The 25978-nt window shown below is 38.2% G+C and overlaps 1 protein-coding gene across 1 annotated transcript in view; it reads left to right on the forward strand.

Annotated features, from left to right (window-relative positions):
• Positions 1-4163: 4163 nt before the first annotated feature.
• LOC149071171 (muscarinic acetylcholine receptor M2-like) overlaps positions 4164-25978 on the forward strand; it is a 28762-nt gene continuing 6947 nt past the window's right edge. Inside the window, exon 1 of the mRNA XM_089248201.1 lies at positions 4164-4703. The gene's annotated coding sequence lies outside the window, so the exon portion shown is untranslated. The remainder of the gene's footprint in view (positions 4704-25978) is intronic.

Below are 25978 nucleotides of genomic sequence, written 5' to 3' on the forward strand. Positions count from 1 at the left end.
GGATTACATACATGGCTCTCTCGCCATGTTACCATGAGCAAAAAAAAGAACATCATTCGACTTGCGCCCGCCGAGCTTATGACTGGAATGACGTTAAGCAGCAGCGGCAGAGGGTGGAGTTGTGTGTAAGTTGCACATGGATGGAGGTTAGACCAAGCTTGGTTTCATGCCTGCTCCTTTTTTTATATATATATGTGAGTGTGTGTTCAAGAGACATTCATATATCCACCCCTGCTGCACATGCATATCCTCTGTCTCTCCCTCTCAGACTCTCGCACACTCTCCATATACACCATCGATCTCCCTTGTTAACTATCTTCCCAGCGTCCTTCTTGCTCTTCGCGTTCCCGGCTTTTAGCGAGTCCCTGTAAGGGCATGTCCACCAATTGAATAAGGGATATTCTATGTTATTAAGGTCAAAATAAGGTCGATGTCGTTCGGGATTGAGGATCAACAGTTACGTGAGTTTGGTTCGCGGTGTTTAGGTCCAAAGAAGTTATTTTGAAAGTGCCTTCGAAGAGGTGATATTTATTTATAAGGAGAACGATCGCTCTAGCAAATTTTGTGATCGAGCATATTTAGTAATTAATGATAATATCACATAAATATTAGAATTTTAAATTTCGGTCTATACTGTACTTTAAGGTTATACAAGATGATAATAAATGTTATCAGTGTAGAATAAAAACTGCTCTTCTTCAATTTATCTCTAATGTCGTTGAAAGTCTACGATTTTTCCAAAAAAACCCTTGTTGTTTTTCTTGATAGAGAAAAAGCTTTTGATAGCGTTAACTATGAAAAATCTCCTTCAATACTCGTACTTTAATTGTACCGTGTTTTAACATTGAACATTGAAAGACCGGGAACACCCCGCTTCTCATCTCAGAAAGATATGGAAGCATTTTTTAAAAATGAGCGCATCTGGAAATTCTATTAAATTATAGCAAAAAAAGAAAATCAAACACAACAATACACATGACCGTCATACAACAGCGTGCAGCGCGTCCTTATATTATATAAACTATAAATCTCATACTATATCCCTTCAGCGTCAGACTTATTCTTTATAAATGTCATTATCAAAAATGTTTCGATGATACATCGTACATCCTTTTTATTATCATATTCTCATCGGGCAATTTTTCAGAAACTTATGTAAGTTTTACACTTAATGTGTTATTATATTCAGAGCCAGAACTGGAGGGGAGGGGCAACTGCCCCAGGTGACAAAATATAGAGGGCGGAAATTTTAGGTGGGCACAAAGAACACCGTCATAAAATTATCGAATTTTAAAGTTGGGGGTAACAAAATAATATTTGCCCCAGTAGGCAAAAATCCTAGAGTTATGGCCCTGTGATTATATTTTAATATATTAAATTAATAATAACATTATTATTGTTATTATTACTGCTTATATCTCACTTATGTAAATTGATATAAAGATATTTCAACATATGTGTAAAACAAGAATTTCGTTTCCCGATGCGAATGTGTTAACACCATTGGCGTTCACAAAGGGGGGTTTTCGGGATCTAACCTCCTCCCCTCAAGCCGTAGTGTATTTTGTAATGTAATGTAATATAATTATTTTAAAATATAAACTCCCCCTTGACAAGAAAAAAAAATCCCCCCTCCCTTGAGAAAATTCTGCCTAGGTCTATGGTTAACACTTTATTATTCTATTTTTCCCTTTCATTTACTTTACGGCCTTCTAGTCAGGGGCAGTGACAATTTGAAATTTATTAATTGTGCGATAAAACAAGAGCAAGTCAATTACAAAAACACCAAAAACGTATATGCTTAGACGTACACACATATAAAAGAATAAAAATAAAACACGATTTTTTTAAAGATTAATACATAAAATCAGCGGTGTTAAAACAAAAAGAAAAAATTAAAAAGAAGGAAAAGAATACATTTTAAAACAAGTCAATATCATTCGAAAAAATATCCATATCAATGTTATTGCGCATTTTCAAAAAATTTTAGAGTTGACTATTTCTTCAGAATATTTGTTCTAAAAAAGGAACGGCAAACAGATCTTGATTTCGGATGCTGTAATTATTTGGCGGGTCATGATCTGGTTAGGAGGAGGATAATGACGCTGTAATTAGGTACATAAAAGGTTATTTTACTCAATAAATTGAATACAATCGATTGTACAAACTTTAGAATTACAATTAAAAATCTATTCTTCTCGATTCTTAAAGTATGCAGGGTGACACTAAAGTATGGGACGAACTTTAGTGGTAATATAAGATACCTAAAAGCAATCATTTTTGGTCATAGGGTGTGTGGTTGATCGTTGATCATTTTCTGCACCGAGGGCTAATTAGACCGGGACCTACAATTTATTGCCGATTCCGAACGGCAGGCTTGTTTTTTATACTCATCCAGAGGTTGGTGCGCTAACCTCTGGATGGGGGATTCCCTGCGGAACCATTTTTTGTTGTGGTAATGTCGCCATTTCTGTTGTACCCCTGTGGTCAGGAAAGAATCGCAATAGCAAACACGGTCGAGGATGTTTACAGGAAGTGCACAAAATTTCACCGAAAGAAAACATCATATTTTTCTACGTATTTGCCGCGATTTGTGCTATCAACCACTCGAGGGTGCAGCGGGGGGGGGGGGCTGTAATATGGTAGGCTTACTCATGGTTCAACCTGGGTAATGCAAAATTTACCAGAAGACATTATACTGCTTGTCGTCATAGTTTGGTGCACCATCACCTTGATGGTCCTCACACGAATAAAAACCAAAATCTAATCCAATCCGAAGTTGCATACGCACCTATGAAAACCAATCTTTTTTTTTAAACCAAAGTTTGGTTTTTATTCGTGCGTGGACCATCAAGGCCGTTCTGCGTCAAATAATGGCAAGCCAGGCGTGGGTCCAGAGAAATGTGTTGGGAGGCGATTTATTTTACTTATTTATTTGGCAATAACACTACAAATACATTCTGATACAAAAGACAAAAACAGAAATTACTGGTACAAAAAAGACGAATATACTGGTACAAAATACTGGTACAAAAAAAACTCATATGAATACATAGATTAGGAACATGTACTCTGTGATACCCAAGGAACTAATGTGTTCTTCCAGTAGGTCTACAAAAATAATCTACTGTCTGTTGATACATGGCAACCGCCACTCATTTTTCAAGGATTTTTTAATTTATATTATTTTTTTTTAAATAATCTTTTATATCTTTTTTATTTCAATATAAAGTAGCACAAAGAATTATTTAATATCAAGTTATGTATACCTCCACTTTCCATCTATTTGTGTAATCGGTATTGCATACCGTTATCCATCATAATAGGTTAGTTTGATTGCTCTGTAAAATACGGGGCACAGCAATTTTTTCCATATTTTGGGAGGAGTGATCGCCCCTTTCTGAATCAATGCTGTGACAATCGGTACAATGATTTGTAGTAGATTTTACGTTACCCAGGTTGTACCTTGAGGAACCCTACCACGTTACAACACCCTCCATCCTCGAATGATTGATAGCACGTATTGCAGCAGATACATCGGAAAAATATATTTTCTTTTGATGAAGTGGTGTTGTGCACTCATTAAAAAAATCCTCTACCGCCTTTGCTATTGCGATTCGACCAAATATTCTAGTACTAAAAATGCTTGTTTGGGTGTCTTTTATCACCTTTTAAAGTTTGTCCCATGAATTCAGAATCACCCTGTATACAAACGTGTAAGTGATAATCGTCAAAAACAGTCCAGAAAACAATGTTTCCTTGGGTTCAACAATGGCTCTTTCGATAACGAATTAATGGTTAGAATAATTTTTTTCACTTGAAAACGAAAACGATTAATTTTTTCCGTATCAAAATAAATTCATATTCTAGATTTCAATGTCGGGTATGAGATTTTTTTTTCTTCAAAACATAACTTTAGATCAGTGATGTGCCTTGTGATAAATTTCTGGAAAATCCCTCAATGGTGAATTTCCGTACAGAGAGAGAAGGAAAGCATGGTCGGTAAAGATAGCGAGTGAAAAGGGGGTTGGTGGCTCTTTTCTGGAGAGAGCGGTAGAGAGAGAACCGAAGAAAATGATTTGCCAGTGGGAAGAGGATGGTCGTGTGTGGACAGAGGATGGCAAGGACATCACAGAGGAGGTGCGCACATACAGGACATTCCGTAGGAAGCACCAGCAGCGGCGTTCCTCGCTGGAGGAGAGTGAGGACGTACCATTTCAATGGACGTAGCTTCCCACCATCGTGGTACACAAGGGTAGAGAAAAGAGTCGGTATACACGAACGCGTTAGGTTGCCCCACACACACACACACACACAGCGACCCATTCCCACATTTCATACACACACACACACGGATCAGCCCCCGCACGATCATCATCATCATCACCTATCCAGGAAGACATCGTCCCGATTGCCACTTTTACGGGCAGGGGGGTTACTTTTATATTTTTCCCCCCATCGTGACCCTAAAGCCTGAGAAACAAACACAAACGGAGCATTGGACGGACCTGTCAATGGCGTATTCGGTCCTTGGAAACAGCTGATAACGAATGGTGACCGACAATCTGCTGGTATTATAATCGGATGATATATATAATTTTGATATAATTATAACTTATAGTTTCGGGTCTGGATTATTACTGTTATTATCATTATCGTATTCGACGATTTGACTTTGGAAATCCATGGAATGTTCTGACCAGGTAAGCGGTCGATTCTCATTTTATTTTCTTCGTTTTGTTACCTGAATCATGTTAACAATGATGTCTTTTTCATCGATGTGAATGTTAATTTCATGATTGGTGTTTCTTTATGGGAGTTCTGTATTGTAATTTACGATTTTTCAACCGTTTAATTGTTTCGTTTCTCGGATTTTTCGGAAATCTAAATTGATATATAAATTTTTTAAAAATATATACTTTTATGGGTTTTTTTTAAATTTCAGAAGGAAAGCTTAGGTTGTCGGATTTGAAATGAAGTATAAAATTTGTGCGAAATTTTGGTCGCGATTATTGTAATTTCCCATTCATAATAATTTTATTTTTTAAAAATCTTCAAATTTTGATGGAAATTTTTTTTAACTTTTAATCAAAACTATCTTTAATTTTAATCAAATTAGTAGTTTTTTTTAGTGGAAATGATCTGCTTTTTTAGAGGAAGCGATCTTTAATTTTAGAGAAAATTATCTTTAATTTTAGTGAAAATGGTCTCTAATTTTAATGGAAAGGATCTTTTATTTTCGTTAAAATAATGTTTAGTTTTAGTGAATATGGTTTTAATTTTCAATGAAAGAATTTATAAAGAAAAACTTCGGTTTTTAATGGTTAAATATATATATATATAAATAAAAAAAAATCTTGAACCATAAAACATTAAAAGTTATATGTTAAAAGTTTAATTTAAGATTTAAAAAGTGATCTTTGATTTTCACAATGAGAATGATTTTAATAAAAAACTTTAATTCTTTGATGGAAATGTATTCAATAAGCAGATGCCAATGAAAAAATATTTAAGATCAAAAATAATTTTTACTTTTTGAAACAAAATATCTTTAATATTTTTGGTGAAAAAATATCGAAAATCTAAGGGGAAAAAATCTTGAACTATGAAAATATGAATTTTTCTGAAAATAAATCTTAATAGAAAAGGAAAATGTTTCAACACACATATATATATAATTTTTTTTAATATGATAATAATTTATATTCACAATAATCAAATAAATTGTAATTTTTTTTACGATAAAACAAAACACAAACTTTTTAAATTCAGAAATTAAATTATAACCAAAATAAATAAATTTCGTCAGTTCGAAAAATTTATAAAATACTACCGTTGATTCATTCCTTTATTTCCCGTCAAAGGAATTTCATACTGCCTATAGGCTCTAAAAACACATTTTCGGCCTAAAGACTGTAAAATTACTATAATAGATTCCAACGTCGGACTGCAGGAATGAAAAACCCAATTCAATACATCGATAACGCGAGTTAAAAACTGATAATTTCCCCAAATTCTCCCGCGTTTTAGAGTATCTTTAAGGAAAATGATTCCCAAACAGTGTAACGAGGCACATTTGGATCCCACGAGATATTATAGACATAAAAACATATCTGAAATGTTAATCATGGGATCATAAAATTTGGAATTTACGAGTAAATCAGGATTTGTGTGAGAGTTTTGTTTCAATTTTATTCGAAATTGAATTTGTACTGTACATTTATTAACATAAATATATAAATTGGAAGTTTTTCGTGAGTTTCAACATGTCCGAATTTGAATCGTGATTCAGTCCTTCATGCATTCAGTCCTGAATCCACTCTGATTATTTAAATTACTTTTCTGTGACATGTAAGAAACATTTATATTCAATGTATGGTTATTTTGTGTAATGGATATTCTCATTAATTCCTCCGTCTCTGCCATTGATCTTAGGATGAGCTTCATGAATATGAGCCCCAGCAAGATGGCGTTTTTACATAATAGATAATCATACAGTGAAACCGACTTTACACAATTCCATATGATCTCAGTTTGGATCATTTTTCTATGCCCTCAATTCAACCCTTTGATGGAAGGTGGTTTAGCTGCAAAACCACCTGTTCAAAACGTTTTTCCTCAGCCGGGTTATAGCTTAGGGGTGATTGATTATTTGATTTGGAAAAATATGTTTTCTAACATTGAATACAACTATTAGATACAGCACAAAATAATTTTCTTATGACATGATGTCGCTCTCCACTTATTAATGCAAGATATACAGAAAACTGGGTGTTGTGAAGATATTTATTATTTGAGATGTTGATTTTTTTAAGGAAGGAAAAACTCATCTCTGCCTCTACCGGGAGTCGAGCCCGGGTCCCTGGATTGCCGGACGAGTGCTCTGACCACTAAACTACAGAGGAGATAGAAATTTCCCTTCGCTACAGCGTATATATGCCTAACGGAAGCGTGCAATGGACACTATCAGCTAATAGCTCATGGAAGACAAGCCAGCAGATGGCTATATATACGCTCTAGCGAAGGAAAACCTATCTCCTCTGTTGCTTAGTGGTCAGAGCACTCGTCCGGCAATCGAGGGACCCGGGTTCGACTCTAGGTAGAGGTGAGTTTTTCCTTCCTTAAAAAAAATCAGCATCTCAAATTATAAATATCTTCACAACATCCAATTTTCTGTACATCTTGAATTTTTTTTTCTTATCGACTGATATGAGAATAACCTTCGGCTACAGGAAGATGGAAATTTTTCAATTTTTAAATTAAAATCTCCAAAAATTGTGATTAATAACTAACCTGGACCAAATTATAAATTTTCCAGCTACATACTCTTTCATTTGCCAAAATCAGAACAATGAGAAAAATTATTGTGGAAACTCGTACATATATTTTTTTTCAAAAAGTTGTTTTTTAGGTAGTTTCATGGGTAAACTACCACCCACTTAGAGCTAAGAAGCAGATACGTATTTATAGTTTTGTCGCTTGGGGACTATATGAATTTCTTTTAGCCCTTCCTGTTGAATTTTCTTGAAATCCTTCCCCCTCAATTGTATGCTTGTGTCTCTAAATCACTCCCATCCTCACACACATTCTCTAAGTCACTCCTACGCTCACTCTCTAAGTCTCTGTTTAATCATTCACATGCTTCCACACTATTTCGCTTACTCACGTGCTCGCACACTGTTTTGGTCACCCACATGCTTCCATACTATTGTGGTGATTCCGATGCTCACATACTCTCTGAGTCACCCTTTTAGCCATTCACGTGCTCTAGGTCACTGACCTACTTTACCGCACACAAACCTCTTTTTCTCCAGCGTGGCTTCGTTCACTGCTTATATCCCTCTTTGGGACAGAATGGGAGCTATATTCTGGTGGTAGGTAAAGAACTTGTTTCTGACGTTCTATACCCGGATTCGAACACGTGGACCTTGACGGTGACTTTCGTAGTGGAAGACGAGCATCTTACCACTGCGCCACTCATGCAGGTCACTGACCTGCTCCCTCACTTTGAGGTCACTTTTTTGCTCACTTGCTGGCCTACTCCCTTACTGTTTCGGCAGAAGCGGATTTATTTAGGGGGATAGACATTTTTCTGCCCTTCTCCCATTCTACCAATTTTTTGGTAAGTCATTCATCAAATCTTCCACCCTGGGCTATAACCCGCTACGCCCCTCCCCCAACCTGTGAAGTTCAGGGAGGGAGAGGGGTTCCCACTCCACCTTCTTAGGCACTACTAAGAAGTTGATATTTTTTTTGTGGCTAGGCATATGATATGCTTGCTAGTGGAGAGACTGAATTGTGTGTTTTTGGGAGAAATTGGCGTTATTCCCTTTTTTTGAAGAAAAATAAAAACCTAACATATACAGTATATCCCCACATACCAGTAAAGTGTACATCACAAAAATATGACTTCTGTAGCACTTCAAAATATGAAAGACAGATAGCTGCACCAGCAAAAACACAAAACAAGCACAACTCTCCCACCATAAATACGCTGAGGAGGCATACACGCATTCCCACATGCACAAAATCGTTAGAAATTCCGTAGAAAAATGTGTACGAGGTACATATACGGTTAAGTAGCAGTAGTAGAAAAGAGAAGTCTCACTGAACAAGTACTATGCTCAGTATTTGTAAAAAACCATCGTGGTCTTATCATGGGGGATGGGCCGTCACATGTTTCCAGAAATTTAATGATTTATAAAGTAAAGTAAATTGAAAGAAATGAATAACATCAATGAATTTTTTATATAAAATTTTATTGAATAATTCTAGATGAAATTCTGTACATTATGATTTCATTTCAGACATTTTTCTTTCATGTTAAGTATTTTTTCATTCAAAATCGTATGAAATGGAATCATAATGAATACTACTACTACTAAACCAGGCACACACCTCGTGCATATTCCTCTGCGGAACTTCTGACGAATTGGTACATGTTGGAATGTGTGTGTGCACGTATAGTGAACCTTCCGTGAAGTTTGATTGCCATCTGGAATCAATTTTTCAAACTATGAGTTTTGTTCTCAACTCATAGTAAGTGAAGTGTAATGAATAGAAGCATATGCACATTCATTATAGATTAATGAATGAAAGCATTCAGAGAGTATAAAAGTGGACGAGTTGACCTATCATAGTTTACTGATAAAAGAAGAGTGTTGAAGAAAGCGATAAGGGATAGTAAAAAGGAAGTTGAATCTAGGTTGGCAGATAACATTGGCTCTGACCCAAAATCATTTTTTCGATACGTCAATAATGGATGTAAGGGGACAGTTGGCCCCCTCTCGATAGGAGGCTCAAAGGTAGAGAGCAATGTAGGCATGTGTAGTGCTTTCAATGACTTTTTCGCGTCGGTTTTTAATGGAGATAATGATATTCGATATACGGGTGTTGCATGGGATAGTAAAACCCTCAACGATATTCAAGTAGAAGACGTGGATGTCCTAAATCTTCTAAGAAATGTATGTGCAAGCAAAGCACCAGGACCAGATGATATCTATCCCAGGGTTCTCAGGGAATGTGCTAATGAATTGTTGGGGCCAGTCGAACAGATATACAGGAGTAGTGTTGCTGAGGGTATCGTCCCGAGACATTGGAAACTGGCTAACGTTGTTCCGATATTTAAGAAGGGTAGTAGAGAAGTGGTGTTAAATTATCGTCCAGTGAGTTTGACGAGCTCCCTCTCGAAAATTTTGGAAATTATCATCAAAAGGCAGCTTGTGGAGTGGATAGACGATAATAATGTATTGTCGGATAATCATCATGGGTTCAGGAAGGGGAAGTCATGTGTAACTAACCTCCTTTGCTTCTATGATCACGTGACTAAGGCTTTGGGTAAGAGCAAAAATGTCGACGTTGTTTACCTTGATTTCCAGAAGGCATTCGATCGGGTCCAACATGGCAAACTCTTGAAGCGTTTACACGAGATTGGAATAGGGCGCAACTTGCTGAGTTGGATAGAATCGTGGTTAAGAGATAGGTCGCAACGAGTTATGGTGAACGGGGAATTCTCTGGTTGGACAGACGTCACAAGTGGAGTTCCTCAGGGAAGTGTCCTTGGCCCCATACTTTTTTCACTTTTTATCGACAAACTCGATCAGGGTATCGATGGGATTACTAGCAAATTCGCAGATGATGTGAAGCTAATGGGGGTAATCGGGAATGAAAGCGATAGGGAGTTGCTCCAGACCAACTTAAACAGGATTGCAGCATGGGCAAATGAATGGAGCATGACGTTTAGCGTAGATAAGTGCATGGTCGCTCATTTTGGTTCGAACAACCCCCGGTTCTCTTACGAGTTGAATGGTGTCACTATCCCGGACGCAACTAGGGTCACCGACTTGGGAATTCTCATTGACGAGCGACTTAAGTTTTCTGAACATTGTTCTGAACACAGCGAATAGAATGCTTGGTCTCATTTTCAAAAAGGTCTCTTCGCGTTCTCCTAAAGTCATTCTTCCGCTTTTTCGAGGATTAGTTCGTCCTGGACTGGAGTATGCTGTAAGGTTTTGGAGACCATACCTACAGAGGTACCTCCTTTTGATGTAAATCTAACAGCTTGAAAATTCATCAACATCATGTTAGAGAAGGCAGTAACAGTTACACCACTAAACCACCATCCACTTCTCCTTTCGGGGATACAAAAGAATATTTTTCACCATATTTCTCATTCATAAGGCCTAGACATCGGAATTTAGCAAGTTAATTCATTAAATACTGTAGAAAATGGAAAGCACCCACTTTGAAGTGGGGGCCTCTAGAAGCTTTTAGATTCTATACAAAAAATTATTGGATATGGTTTCGAGAAAAGTGATTTACCACACTTGCTCAACCCCATGGTCCATGGGTCAAATGTGGCCCACGGAATCATCTGATGTGGCACGCGATAAATAATCAAACCACTCGAGTGGCCCACGAACAATTATCAAATCACTTGGCACATTTCCATATTACCTCAGTGGCTCGCGGCACATTTCCGGATCAATTGAGCGACCACAAGCACGTTTCAAATCGTTTGAATGACCTGCGGTTCCACACCTCTGATTCACTTTAAAGGCTCGTGGTACATTTGCAGATTACTAAATTAGCTGGCAACACCTTTCCAGACCGCTCGAGCTCCCAGCACCGCAATCACGGGAGGACAGGAAGATCTGGTGTGCCGGAAGCTGCACCAGAATGGACGCAGGTTAACTTTTTTTCTGTTCAAAATAAAGGGGAAGGGGCAAAGCCTCCTAGATACTACATAGGAGTAGCATCTAGGACTCTTCGGAAGGGGCACTAAAATATATACTGTCCCCAGGAGACGAAATAAATTTTCATTTCCAGTTGCGGCCCTGCTCGAGTGGCCTGAGGTACGCTTCGGGTCCCTTGAGAGGCTCGCATCATACTTAGAGATCACCTAAACGGCCCGCAGCAATACATTTACAGTTCACTTTAGTGGCTATTGGCGCATTTCCAGATAACTCAAATGGCTCGAGGTACACTTCTAGATAACTCAAATGGCCCGCGACACCTTTCCAAACCATTGAAGTGCCCACATTCTCCAAAAAGTTGAGCACCTTTGCTATATATATTTATGATTTATGAAAAGGCAAGAAATTAAGTGTATTAAGAGCTTTACATTATAGTTGTTAATATTATTAAGAGCTTTTTAAAAGTCTTAGTAGGGGACCCCGAGGAGGAAAAAAATCTTGGCCATGTTGGTTGTTTCGCTCATGAACAAGGGGTAGCATGCTTGTTATATTACCCTAGTAAAATTTAAAACTTGCGTTCAAAATTTAAAAGTTAGTTTTTACGCATAAATTATGATTACGAATCTCCTCTCAGTCATTCATAAGTGCAAATTTTTGACGTGAATATGAGGTGTGTGAATGCGCACGCACCCTTCGTGAAAATAAATTTTTCGCATACCACGTTCAAATATAGTCGAATACCGTTACAACGAACTCCAAGAGACCGGAGAAATCACTTTCTTGTAACGAAATTTTGTTATAAAGGAATTCAAGGTTTTTGCATTGTTCCTATGTAAACTTATCTAGGGGGAGCAGAAAAGTGGTCGTTAAAACGAGACATAACGGCATTCGTTAAAACGGGATTCGACTATACAACAAATTCCTTCATTTTTGTATGCATTTTTAAACTATTTGAGAATTTATGGAAAACACCCTGTATAGTTTAAATAATAATCAAGCACAAAAAATGAATTTTAAAAATATTTTAAATTTGGTTTTTCTCAATACAGTCGAATCCCTTTATAAACGAACGCCAAGAGACCGGAGGAATCACTTCGTTAAAACGCCGCCTGGCAGTCCAGTGGCGCATGGCCCCCACATCCTGAAGCAGGGCCCCTAGGCTGGGATCTTTTACGGGCCCCCGGACCAGACTTTTATGAGGCCCCCTTTATGATGAATTTATAGCTTGAAAAAACAAAAGAATGATTAAAATCCTCCCGGGCCCCAGGGCTGGAGCCTTGTCAGCCCACCCCTTGTGGGGGCCATGGGTTAGGGTGCTAGCTTCTGGCTGTGCAGGTCTGGGTTCGAATCCCGGTTCGGGTATGGATGTTTACTAACGCACTAACAAATTCCCTGGACAGATCGTAAAGATCTCTTAGGAATACGTGATGATCATATATATATATTAAAAAAACGAAATTTCGTTTAAAGGAATTCCAAGTTACTTAACATTGTTCCTATGTAAACTTATTTGGGGGATTAGAAAAATGTTCGTTACAACGAGATTTCCACTATAACAGTATTCGTTAAAACGGAATTCGACTGTATTAAACCGAAATCTAAAAATAGAACTTCGCTTAATTTCTATCCCCAAACTTTCCCAATTTTTTTGTATAATTAATTTTGTAATAATTATGTAACAAATGATTGAAATTGCAAATTCCAGGAAATGACTCGCAGTCAACATTGTCATCATCATTACGTTAACTCTCCTTACGTAATTAACAAGGGCGTTTCCGGGATTTCCGAACGCGATGACGTCATAATGGTGATCAATAGATGACGATTATCGCGGGAGCTAATTAAAGCAAAACAACAACATCGGGACATCTTGTAATCATGTAAAGTTATCTTCAAAGATCATTATTATGGACGGGTTTTTTTTTGTTTTTAATTAAATAGTAAGGTGGAGTCGTGGATGGGACGCCATTTCCCAGGGGGGGGGGGGAAGGATTTTTTCCTGGAACTTCACCGAACTCTGTGATGAAAGAATGTGTTACACGCATACAAAAGTGAATTTTAAGTGAAGAGTGTTATCGCAACGTGCAGTTTTACACATGCCAACGAATGAAGCTTTCCCATACAGGGTGGTCGTAAAATTACTTTGCCGATATACAAGCCCCTGGAAGCAGGGCCGGACATAGGCAGGTGCATAGACTGGGCCGCTAAATTTTTGGGGCCGCAAAAGGGGATAAAAATGTTTTGATTACATTTTGACTTCAACTTCTTAGCAAGCAATAGCTTAAAATTCAGTCCATCAGAGGACCACCAAGGTTGAGGGTCTGGGTAGATAATCGGTTTTCTACCCCTCAGAGCCCCTAAACCTTCAAGTGCCTGGGGGCGCACTCGCAATTTTTTCACTGTGAAGAAGACACTTTTATCCATATTTATTTGCCAAATGACAATTTTTTATGACTATGAAGTAGTTTTACAATCGTTTTCGGGCACCAACGTAAACATGGCGGGCACCAGAGTACCCATGGGCACCCTGGGGTATTATAAAACCCCTGTTCTTAGAAGTGGCTGCAATTTTTTTTTGTAAAAATAGAAAGGGCCGCAAAATACTTAAGCCCGTCCCTGCCTGGAAGCCACAAAAACCTTCTTCATTTCTTTCAAACCGAGCACTACTAATGTCTATCGCCACGAGCAATTTACTACCTAGTGAGCTGTTCCGGAAGTGTAAGTGTGTGTACCTAACAGTCTGAGTGCGTATCTAGTGCTGCGTCCGATTTTTTAGTTTTGCCATTTGCATTTCAGAAGTGGACTGAACTGTAATGATTGAATATATTTGCACCGTTTGCAGGCCTGTTGCTCTCTGTGGCGAGACTTTTCGACGGGATGATCGGCTCGCATTCGCGCCTCGAAGTTGGGAACCATAGGAAACCAATTTCAGCTGACTACCCCTGTGGCACACCGGTGGGGTTCAAACCCGTGCCGGAAGTGTGAGTGTGTGTGTACCTAACAGTCTGAGTGCGTAGGCTATATAGTGTTGTGTGTGAATTTTTGGTGCTGCCATCTATATTTGAAATTGTGAATCAAGTGTAATGATCGGATATTTGTGCCGTTGTGGGCATGTTATGGCGTTGCAACGGGGGCTGTAGCACCTTGAACGCTGACGCTAACCCATCCGTGGGAGACTTCCTACGGCAGAAAATGATCTGCATTTGCTGTTTTTCTTCTTGTTTTTTTCGTCTGCGTCTAGTTGCAAGTGTTTATGGTGCTACAAGTACGTTCTGATGCAATTCAAGGTTTTTCACTGCGCCGATGACTTTGCGGTGCATGAAAGTGGGTGTTGTCATTTACATTTTCTGAAATTTTATTGCTGTGACTGTATCCGTGAGAGCTAGGGTTTTGTTTTCCTTCTCCTTCACGGGCGCATAATCGGAAACACCTATATCTCGAATTTCATTCGCATCGCATGCGTCGATATTTGCGGCCGCTAGGGGCTCGTATATCGGCAAAGTTATTTTACGATCACCCTGTACTCTGTTGTAGTTGAGTCGAGTTACAACTCCACACGCTATGCCAACCAAATATTGCTCCTGATAGCCGATTTACACGTATTGTCGAGTGTTGGACAATGTGACATGAATTTCTACAAAATTCAGTTGGACATATGTGACTGAGTGTTGTCCTAAATGCAGTCTGACACATGTCACTAAGAGTTGTTCTAAAGATGCGTTTCTTAGGTGAGATTAGACACGTGTCGCTGAATGAATTATTACGTTTGATCAGACACATATCGATGATTGGTGTCCTAAATATGGTGTGCGATATGGTTTCGAATTCGTTCCGACTCGTGTCTCTGAAAATGAACTGAAATGTGGTTTGTGTCAGTTGTCACTCAGCTGTCCCTGTAATGTAGTCTGAGAGGTGTCATTAAATGTGCCTTGGCATATGTCTCCAAGTTTGTCCTTAACATCGTTTGACATGTATTACTAAGTGGCGTCCTAAATGCGGTCTGCATGTGTCGCTGAATATTACCTGAAAAATGTGGCATACGATCAATGAGACGTCTCTAAAATACGCTCTGAAATGTTTGCTGGAAGTTGTCCGAATGCGGTCTGAGACGTGCCACTGAATATTGACTCCAAATGTGGTTTTGCATGTGTCGCTGAGGGTTTTCTTGCACGTGGCACTGAGTGTTGGCTTGAATGCAGTTCGACATGTATGGCATAACATCGTGTCGCTGTATGTTTTCCTCAATGTGATTTAACCTGAGTTGCTGATTGAAATACATCACTGAATGTTACCAGAAATGTGGTCTGCGATGAATCGCTGAGTGTTGTCCTAAATGAGGGGATATGAAGCGGGATGTGTCTGGTCATTCAAAGTCAGTATCCTAAATGCGGTCTGACATGTGTCTCTAAGTGTTGTTCTGAATGTCGATCAGCATGTGAGCATGTACCACTAAGTGTGGTCCGGAATATGGTTTGACATATGTCCCTGAGTAATGTAACATATATCACCCGGAATATGGTTTGACATATGTCCCTGAGTAATGTAACATATATCACCCGGAATGTGGTTTGACACATTTCATTGAGTTTTGTTTCGAATATGATTTTTGACATGTGTCACCAAGTATTGTCCTGAATGTGGTTTGATATGTGTTGCTAAATTTTGTTCTAAATGTGTTGCTAAATTTTGTTCTAAATGTGTTGCTAAATTTTGTTCTAAATGTGTTGCTAAATTTTGTTCTAAATGTGTCACTGAGTATTATCCTATATGTGTCGCTAAGAATTATTCTACATGGGTCGCTGAGTATTGTTCTAAATACTGAACGTTTTCCTAAATTTGGTTTTCATGTGTCGCTGAGTATTATCCTAAATGTGTCGCTAAGTCTTGTCCTACATGTGTCGCTAAGTATTGTCCTAAATGTGTCGCTGAGTATTGTTCTAAATGTGTCACTGGGCATTTTCCAAAATATGAGTTTATATGTGTCGCTGATTATTGTCCTAAATGTGTCTCTGAATGTTTCAGTAAAATTAATGTGATTCGATGTGTGTGAATCACAGTGTTGTCCTAAAATCAGTTTGACATGCTTCACTGCATCTTATCCTACATGTAATCTGACATGTTCTGTTGAATTTTGTCCTAAATGTGATACAACATGTGCGTCGCATGTGGTCTGGTAAAAAAAAAAATCAAGTGTCGCATAAATACAGTTCGATATATGTTCCTAGAAATTTCCGAGACGCCGCTCTAATCGCTAAATAACAACACCACGACGTTGTCCTCAAGAGTTGCAGACATTCAAATCAAAATTTAAACATTTCTCCATTAGAACACTTCCACGCAGACATTCCCAGAAATCTCCGGAACATTTTGCCAACATCACGGCAGTTGGTAATTTACAAAAGAGAAGAGGGTCCTTAAAAAGTAAATGACTCTAACGCCCCCCAGCGGCGAAAACATAATGATGATTACGTTTCGAAGGCAGTAGGTACAAACTGAACTCGAACAAGTTTTTAGTGACTCTTTATCTATTATTAGAACGACGGCTCTAAACACACTTCCTGTCGAAAAGTCGTTTCCGCATATCAGGCGGAAGAACGAACATAACATTCTCCATAACAGAACTGGGAAAAAGGGTACTTGGATGCCATAATAACTTCACCAAATACTCCCGAAACCTACTGAGATACTATTTCCGCATCATTTAACTGGAGAAAAAAAAGGATATTTCTCTCGTGTCTAGATTTATTTTTCCGGACAATTTTATATTCTTTTCTTTAAAATCTCTTTTTTCCAGGCGTAAAACGACATAAAATTGCGATAATATATTGTTTTCTTCTTTCCATTCTCTTTAGAAGAGCATTTTATTGTTGTTGTTGTTACTCGGTAGACTCCGTTTATTAGAATCACGGTCGATGTTGTCGTTCGGGCATCGTTATCACTATCGCGAAGTGCGGAACAGACCAATATCATAAAATAGTTATCAGGACTTCAGTTTGTGTTATCAGTTTTTATTTTCCGTCGAAAGTTTTTTTCTTTTCTTTTTGCATATTTTTTGAGGCTAAGGTTGAACCACAGACTGATTTTTTTTCCCTTTATATTATCGTTATCAATCTGCAAAACTGTGTAGGATGTCAGAGGGCTCCTTCGTTGCCAAAAATAAACTCAGTTCACAATGTCCTAATTGGATAAATACAGTTGAATCCCGTTATAACGAACTTTAAGAGAACCAGAGAAAACACTCCGCTGTAAAGAAACTTCGTTATGAAGGAATTCCAGATTTTTGCATTGTTCCCGAAAAAATTATTTAGGGGGATAGAAAAGTGTTCGCGTTAACACGAGATTTTTTTCCCCGTTTTAACAAATACCGTTATAACGGGATCCGACTGTAGTAGGGCTGGAAATCGATTAAGATTTTCAACTGTTTAATCGAAAAACTTTAATCCATTAATCGAATCTTAATTCACTGTTTTCTAATGTGTGTGCTAACGCTTTATAACGAACTTATTAGGCAACTTTTTTTTATTAATTGATGATGCAAAAAACATAGTTTATTCTTTCTACTCTCCTAGTCTAGTAAGAGATATTAGAATAGGATGAGAAATTAACCACTTCACGTACAAATTTTTGGCAAAAAATTTGGATTATCTTTATTTGATGGATTGGCGATAAATCTGGTAACCTCGTCCTTACATAATCGCACGTTAGAAAAAAGAAATTGAAAGGAAAAAAATATATATATAAGGAAAAAGTATAGAATTTATGAGGTAGATAAGAGTGTTTTTTAGTCTCTTTTCACACTCACCCCCTACTTGTTCTCTTTCGCTCTTAAATGCATATAGTAGAAAGCTACATTATATGTGTGAAAAAGTAATTGACATTAGTATAGAAAGAAAGGAGGGAAAGAAAAAGCCACTTCAGAGTTGATCGGGTTACTATAAAGCTTCGCGATGATAAAGACAGGTAAGGAAACACAAAGAATTTGTTTGAATTTATTCCATTGACGTTTGGACGCAATAATACTTCAGTGATCATAAGGGATGCATTAAGATTGCAGGCTTGAAGTAATGCTAAACACGTTTTCATCAGATCTTGGAATTTCTTTACTGGGATCTTGTTTTTTCTAGAAAATCAATCATTTTAGGTGTCACTGATTTCGAGACTTTGATCTTCATACTGTTAACTTTTCTCTCGGGAAACTGCTCCCAAATGCTACTACTAAACCACACATGCACGTCGTCTACATTCCTCTGCGGAATTCCTAACGAATTGGTACATGTTGGAATGTGCGAGTACGTGTTGTGAACCTAATGTGAAGTTTGTTACGGTGTAATACTTGTTGAGTGTAGTGCTGCCATCAGTTTTTCTAACTATGGGAGAAGTGCAATAATTGAATAATTGTACCTCTCTAGGCTTGTTGCTCTCTGGGACGATACTTTTTAAAGGGGAGATCGGATGGCATTCGCGTCTCAAAGTTGGGAGCCTCCCAAATGGAACTGGAATACGAATACAAAAATTGCTGGTCACAGAGGAAGTAACAAATGTTGGTCTCTTGTCTTCCAAAACTCCCATCAAACACAATTTATAAACTGAAATCATCACCAATTTTCGTTTTTCCTCTATGTCCAAATATTTGATTAAAATATTGATTCATATATTTTTAAATATGGTCACTTATCTGAAATGTTAAACCAGTCGAATCCCGTTATAACGAAATCCAGGAGACAGGAGAAATCACTTCGTTATAGCAAAATTTCGTTATAAAGGAATTCCAGGTATTTGCATGTAAACTTATCTGGGGGATTAGAAAAGTATTCGTTATAAAACGAGATTTTCGCTATAACGGTATTCATTAAAACGGGATTCGACTGTATCTAGATATAACTAGAATTTGAGACATCTAATCGGTTTCGTTAAATAAATTACAATAAAATGTGACCGAATTTTTATCAAACTAATCGAGTCGATTCACTCAACTAAAATTTTTAGCTGCGATTAACAACTGATCAGTTAACCGACCCAATTAATCGATTAATCGGACCAGCCCTAATAAATATTAAACCGTAATAGCAGCACCTCCTAGAGATAGAAGGCTTCCGCATCGGTTGCCAAGTGCATCTTTAACGTCATTAAGACTGTCCAGCAAGTGCGCTACATTTTTGAACCACAGCATCCTATTTCGTTACTTCTTATTTTGGTGTAGAATCTTCCTGGTTGGCTCACAAATTCCGCATGGTGATTGGATGTTGGGCATAGAAATCGACAATTCTGAGCCCGAACGTTCTTTTCCGCAACTATGATACTGGCGAGTGCAACGGAATTTTTCCCCCATGAATATTCTGAGGGAAAAGGGACATCACGAGCAGCGTACGGAGACCTTATATCTCTAGGAAGTGTTGGTAATAGCCACTATGATTTATGAGCGTTTAGCGGTTCTTTTATGATTTCTTTCCTATAGTGAAGGCACATGTAGATGGTGGAAAAAACAGTCCCTTTTTCAGTTCATGGTCAGTTTCTTTCAATTGACCACGTTCACAGTTTCCAGGCCGAAAAAATTTCACAAGGGAAACTATGGAACGCGTATAATACATTATAAAAAGTATTGTAATTCGTAATACACACCCATATATTAGACTATTTCGCTCTAATTCCTTACAATTTCTGAATTTTAAATGAAAGGATTTTATCTTAAAGGAAAAACCTCCTATTTCAGAACAACTGAAAAAAAGAAGAGACGATTCAACATTTTGAAACTTGCTACGTCGGTAAGGAAAAACTAAATTCCTCCGTTTCCATACGTCTCCTTCGACCAAACGGGACATGTGGTCATCGTCCTCCCACTAAACCAGACATGCATCTCGTCCATATTCCTCTGCTAGCATCAAACGAATCGGTACATACCGGAATGTGTATGCATGTAGTGGACCTCCCGTGAAGTTTGTTTCTGTGTAGGGGCTGTTATGTGTCATGCTGCCATCCATTTCTCTAACTGTGCGTGAAGTGTAACGATTGAGCAATATACCGTTGTTAGCCTGTTGCTCTCTGTGGCGAGACTTTTTAACGGGGAGATTGGCTAGCATTTGCGCCTCGAAGTTGGGAACCACAGAAAACCAACTTCAGCCGACCACCACTGTGACGACAGTGGGATTCGAACCCGGTTCCTCGCGATGTGAGTCCGTCACTATGACCATTCGACCACCACAATGGCTACTGTCATCGTACTTACAACCGGGATTTTTGTTTCGGATATATGAATCAATTGGTTATTGTTATCAGAGACCCCCGAAGGCCCGGTGTGATCACATTAAAGCGGTGGGCGCTGTGATTCTTTACAGTGTATTTTATTTTAAGAGACCCGTTCCGTATATAGAACTAAACACTCGATACTAGGAACGGTATTTCTTTCAATTGGTGTATCGCCCTCAGATGTACTGATTTAAGATTTAAATGCGTCGCTGTTGCTAAATTATTTTCTAAGATTGAATTCGAAGTAGCTACGTAGAGTCCGAGCCAGCGAATTGTTATAGTTCAGTGTTCAACTGTGCTTGAAACAAAGGAAAAAAATCTATACACGAAAGCGAAAAGCACCCGCGCAAGAACTCTGACATATGGCTTTGGCATATCATTGAATCATAGGGTGTTCTCATCTGAGTTCCCAGCGAATATTTCCTGAGTATGAAATCGAACATCTACCCTCAATTGTTCAAGTGAGCACTATGACCCCTACAAGGGTAGGGCTGGCAGGGCTCTAGTAAACCTAGAGCCGGGATAAACCTCCATTTTTTATACCATAAATTCACTATAGAGGAGCACCCACCAAAGATCTCAATCTTGGGGGTGCCTAGCTCCCTAAGGCAGAAAGAAAAAAATTTATTCTTACATGAAAATATGCCCTTCAACTTTTTTTGCAGATAGGAAGCACATTGCCTTTTATTTCACCTAAATAGACCTGTTTCAGTGCTCACAGAATTTCAATGTCTGTGTCGAATGATAACATAATATGCTGCCTTATACAAATATAGGGAATTTTTTTCTTTTGCTCAGAAAAAAAAAAAATCAGTGTACACGAAAGCATTTTCAGTCATTCTTAGACTCGATTTTGTAAATTTTTTCACCATGAAAAAATGGTTCCTTTCTTGGGCACTTTTGCCAATAACCAATAAACGAGTAAAAATAAAATTTCATCTGAAAAAATATGTGTTCTAGAAAATATTGAGAAGACAACTATACAATATGTTATTACATGTCAAAAGACATCAGTGAACTAGAACCCCTTCCGTCACCTATCAAATAAAACTGTTACAATTCTTTGATTGAAATTAGTGACCGGATTTTGATTAATGCGCTATTTTAAAAAGAAATATGAAACGATATTAGTGAATATTTTATAAGCAATAATATGAATTAAATCATCAAGTTTGCTTCGAAATTTTAACAGTTCTTATTTGTGTACGGTAAAATAACATTAATAAAACTCGCAAATTGTAGCCTTCTGAGGCTTTCTGAGTTAAAAACACTATAAAAGTTAGGACGACAACACTTGCAAGTTTTATTACCGTTGTTTTACCGCCCACAAGTAACAACTGTTAAAATTTTGTGGCAAATTTGATAATTCAACTAATATTATTGCTTATGGTATATTGACTGATATCATATCATATTTTTTTTTATGCGGTGCATTACTTAAAACCCGGTGACTAATTTCAATCGAAAATTTGCAACAATTTTATTTGATAGGTGGCGGAAGGGGTTCTAGTTCATTGATGTTTTTCACATGTAATGCAGCGGGATTCTAAATTAATGTGGCAAACTTTAAGAGGTGATATAAGACACCTAAGCAAGCATTTTTTTATCATAGAATATGCGGTCGAATCCCAATAGCAAAGGCGCAAGAGCAGGGGCGTAGCCAGAAATTTCATTCGCGGGGGGGGGGGACCACAGTGGTAGAACAATAGATTTGGTCACCTTTTCCCCTTTTTTCGATCATTTTCTCACATTTCGGGGAAACCACACTCTCAAGTCCCCCTCTCCCTCGCTACGCCCTTACGCAAGAAGGTGTTTCAGGAAAGTGCACAACAGCACTTCACCAAAAACAAATATCATATTTTTCCGACGGATTTGCTGCGATGCATTATTCTATAAACCATTCGAGGGTGCATATGAACCTTCGGATTGGATTGGAGTTTGTTTTTTATTAGTGTAAGGACCATCTAGGGACCAGATTATGTTGCGCCAAACAGTGATCTAGTGGTACAATAGCAAAGGCGATACAATAGTTACCTATACCTAACCTATACGTTAGGTATAGGTATAGCAAAGTGGTACAATAACTGGTGGTAGAATTTGCATTACCCAAGGTTCACAATGACTACCACATTACAATACCTTACTCCCTGGTCACGAACATTTGCGCACGAGAGATTGACCTTTAGAGGGGGCACATTGGGTTTTGGGAGCACAAAGAATCTCTTCCGGAGACGTTTTGAGCTACTAACCTTCAGAAACGATTTTAAATTATCAGAAATGGATAAAGACACGTATAAAGTATATCAATATATAGGCATTTTCTTTTGATATCTTAAATTTTTTTACTAAAATATTTGAAAATACTTTTAATTTTTTATCGTCTTGGGGAGGGCACGGCACCTCTTCCCCATGTTTTCTCCTGCGTACTACGCCTCTCCTCTGATCACAAACGTAGGAACTCGGGGATGTTACTTCGCTAGAAAATTTCGCAGCAACGTATGAATGGAAAAGTAGGAAAAAAACTTATCTTTTTATGCTATGTAGGCAACATAATAACATTTACGCAACATAACGCGAAGAATCACGATTTTAAAAACTAGGAAATGAGTTGAGCGATTCTTGGATTTTCAATAAATAAATTTTGTCTTTGAATTCAGAATAAATATTAACTCTCATTAACTTTCCATGTTCTCTCATAAAAGTGCGCAAAAGCACATTTGTCGTAGGCCACTTGATTGAAATTATTTTTAGTAAATTTTATGCAGAATTTTAATGCGTTATATGTGCTAAATAATGCAATATGCTTCAAAGGATTAATGCAATTAATCCTTTGAAGGGCAGACCTTTTTCCGAAACCCATTGGAAAAAGTATAGATAGTGCTCCCACTATGGCGTATTACAACACGCGCGCACACGTCACCCAAGAGGGGTCATGAAAAACACTTTGGAAACCACTGTTTCAAGGTAATAGAGGTGAAGAAAGAAAACTCTTTTCAGATAGTCGTATCTTAAGGGCGGTAAAATATTATTCGCCTCAGGCGGCAGAATTTCTAGGATCGGCCCTGTTTAAGCGCATCACAATATCTTGGTAGGGAAAAAAAACATCATGATCTTTCTTCAGATTAGAAGTTTCCATTCAAATGGTCTTGAATTTCAACGTTCGCAATGTCCAACGTATCCGTCTCTTATCTTACATTTATTCAATTCAAATCCGACTTGGATTCAGTTCGTTTACTCGAGCTGCGTTCATTTGAGTGATTGGAAGGTGTGACTGAGATTTCATTAAAACAGTGAAGAATTACGATTGGAGCTGGAAAAGAGGAAGTGATAGCAGATGATCCCCTTCCACACTCATTTCAAGAGGCAAATGAACCCGACACAGCGGCTAATTAATTTTCGCAGTTCATTAAACTCCAGGGGCTCAAGATCCGACATGTATAAGTAGTAACAAGAAAATAGAATAAGGGAGTTCCTCTGAATCCACTGGAGTATCAGTTCCTGTGTGAGTGTCTCTCTCTCTCTTTCTAATCCTTCCGGTTCGTTGAACTTGTCCTTCTACTCATTTGGGCATACAGTACTTTGAACTTGGACTTAATGCCAAAAAATAAGCGAAAACCGAAACTCATTGGCACCAATCTAGGGTGTATAGGTAATAGGCCGAATGACATTTCACTGGACTCTCGTCTCCTGCATAATCCACGTCCTCGGGTAGGCACTTGAGGACGTGTAGCTGCTACTACTCCCAGCTTCATTTCCCCAAGGGGCGATATATATCGCCAACTGTTTGAAACACTTGTGTGGGCGAATTCTGTGAACGAGTTTGTTAGCAAGGCTTTTAGCACGTCATTTTGCGGAATCGACTTATGAAAAGTACCTCAGATAACCTAAAACTCGGTTGATCGGGGACCGAATGTATATAAATTGAATCCGACCGTGAAACCCTATCCTCCTATTTTTAGAGTGAAAGCCTATCCTCTAGTTTTATATATGCTACTGCCAAAGCCCGAAGTTGGCCACTTCGCGAAGTGAGCCAGCCTAGTTGACCTGGCCAGTGTCCGAAATTCGGGCTTTCACCGGGCTTTGGCCGGGTCCTGTATATCGATCCCTATACATCCCTATTTCAATCCCCCTCACTAGGTAGTAAATTGCCTTTGGCGATAGACCTGAGTTGTGCTCGGTTTGAAAAAAAGAAAAAAAAAATATTTCAATCCCTATGATTGATTGATTCTGGGTCATCGCCATGTTGGCGTATGTTTTTGTGATAATTAGCCATAGTTAACCATGATTATTATGGTTAGCTATGGCAACCCTAACGATCAATGGAATCTGAATATCAATATCTTAGTGATGTATATATAGGGATGTACATATAGGGATGTACATATAGGGGCCGGCCAAAGCAAGGTGAAAGCCCGAATTTCGGACATTGGTGGGGTCAACTGGACTCGCCCACTTCGCGAAGTGGTCAACTTCGGGCTTTGGCAGTAACATAATGTTATATACAAGGTGGACGTGACTTTCCTGCCGAACGAAAGGGGCATGATAGACGAGCCGAAGTAGAACATAAAACACCCTAACAAACTTATCTTATCGAGAACCGTTTTCGAGTCATGGGGGGGGGGGGGTGCGGTATAATCGATTATGGAAGAAAAAATGCGTCAATTCTGAAAAAAAAAACACACACACACACAAGTTCGTTACATAAGATTCTGAGAGACCTACACTCAAGCTAAGCACACATTTGGAAAGAGAAGAAAAATCCTGTAAAGCGACATTATTTCCATCGGAATCTGGATTAATTGGCGAGATAAAAGTGCTAAAAGATTGGCGAAGTTAAAAATTGAATTGTCGCCAAAATTTTTGGCATTCCACAAACATCTTTTTAGCTACAATCAGTTAAATTTACCAAAAAAACTTGCCCATTGCACCAGCTTCCGAAAGAGCCTACAATAAACCATATCGGTGATCTGGTTCAGAAGATTGCAATTATTTGTTCAGTTTACAATACATACTTGCTATAGTAAAATGTATAGTCCCTTAAATGAGTGAGGGACGAAATAAAATGCAGGACGTCACAGATTTATTCAAAGCAGTTATTTACATGTATTCACAATCAGCGATTTCACTATACACGCTAGAAATAGAGCCCCTGAAAGACGGCTTTCCAAGCGCTCACGAGAGTTTGTCTTCTCAACTACGGTGCCAAGTTTCGCTTTGTCGGGCGAGGGAGAAGAGATCGCGAAGCCTCGAGAAGCTCTCTCTCTCTCTCTCTCTCTGTCAGATCCCATATATTCTTTCTCTTTACCAATTTCTCTGGCGAAAAGGCATCATTTGTAGCATCAATGCCGATAACACCGACCAACTTCGTTGGCGAGAATTACAGAGAATGCTTTCTTTTCCTCAAATAATAATGACACAGGCGAAAAATGACAATAGTAAATGATAAATAAGGACTATTTACATAAATTTCATAACTATGAAATGTGTTTGTCTTCTTTTTCTTCAACCAATCAAATGTCTGATTTTTTTTACTATTTGCA

Source organism: Pholcus phalangioides, unplaced genomic scaffold (assembly GCF_987345545.1).
Source record: "Pholcus phalangioides strain wild (caught in Gottingen) unplaced genomic scaffold, Ppha-v1.0 ptg000019l_1, whole genome shotgun sequence".
NCBI lineage: Eukaryota > Metazoa > Arthropoda > Arachnida > Araneae > Pholcidae > Pholcus > Pholcus phalangioides.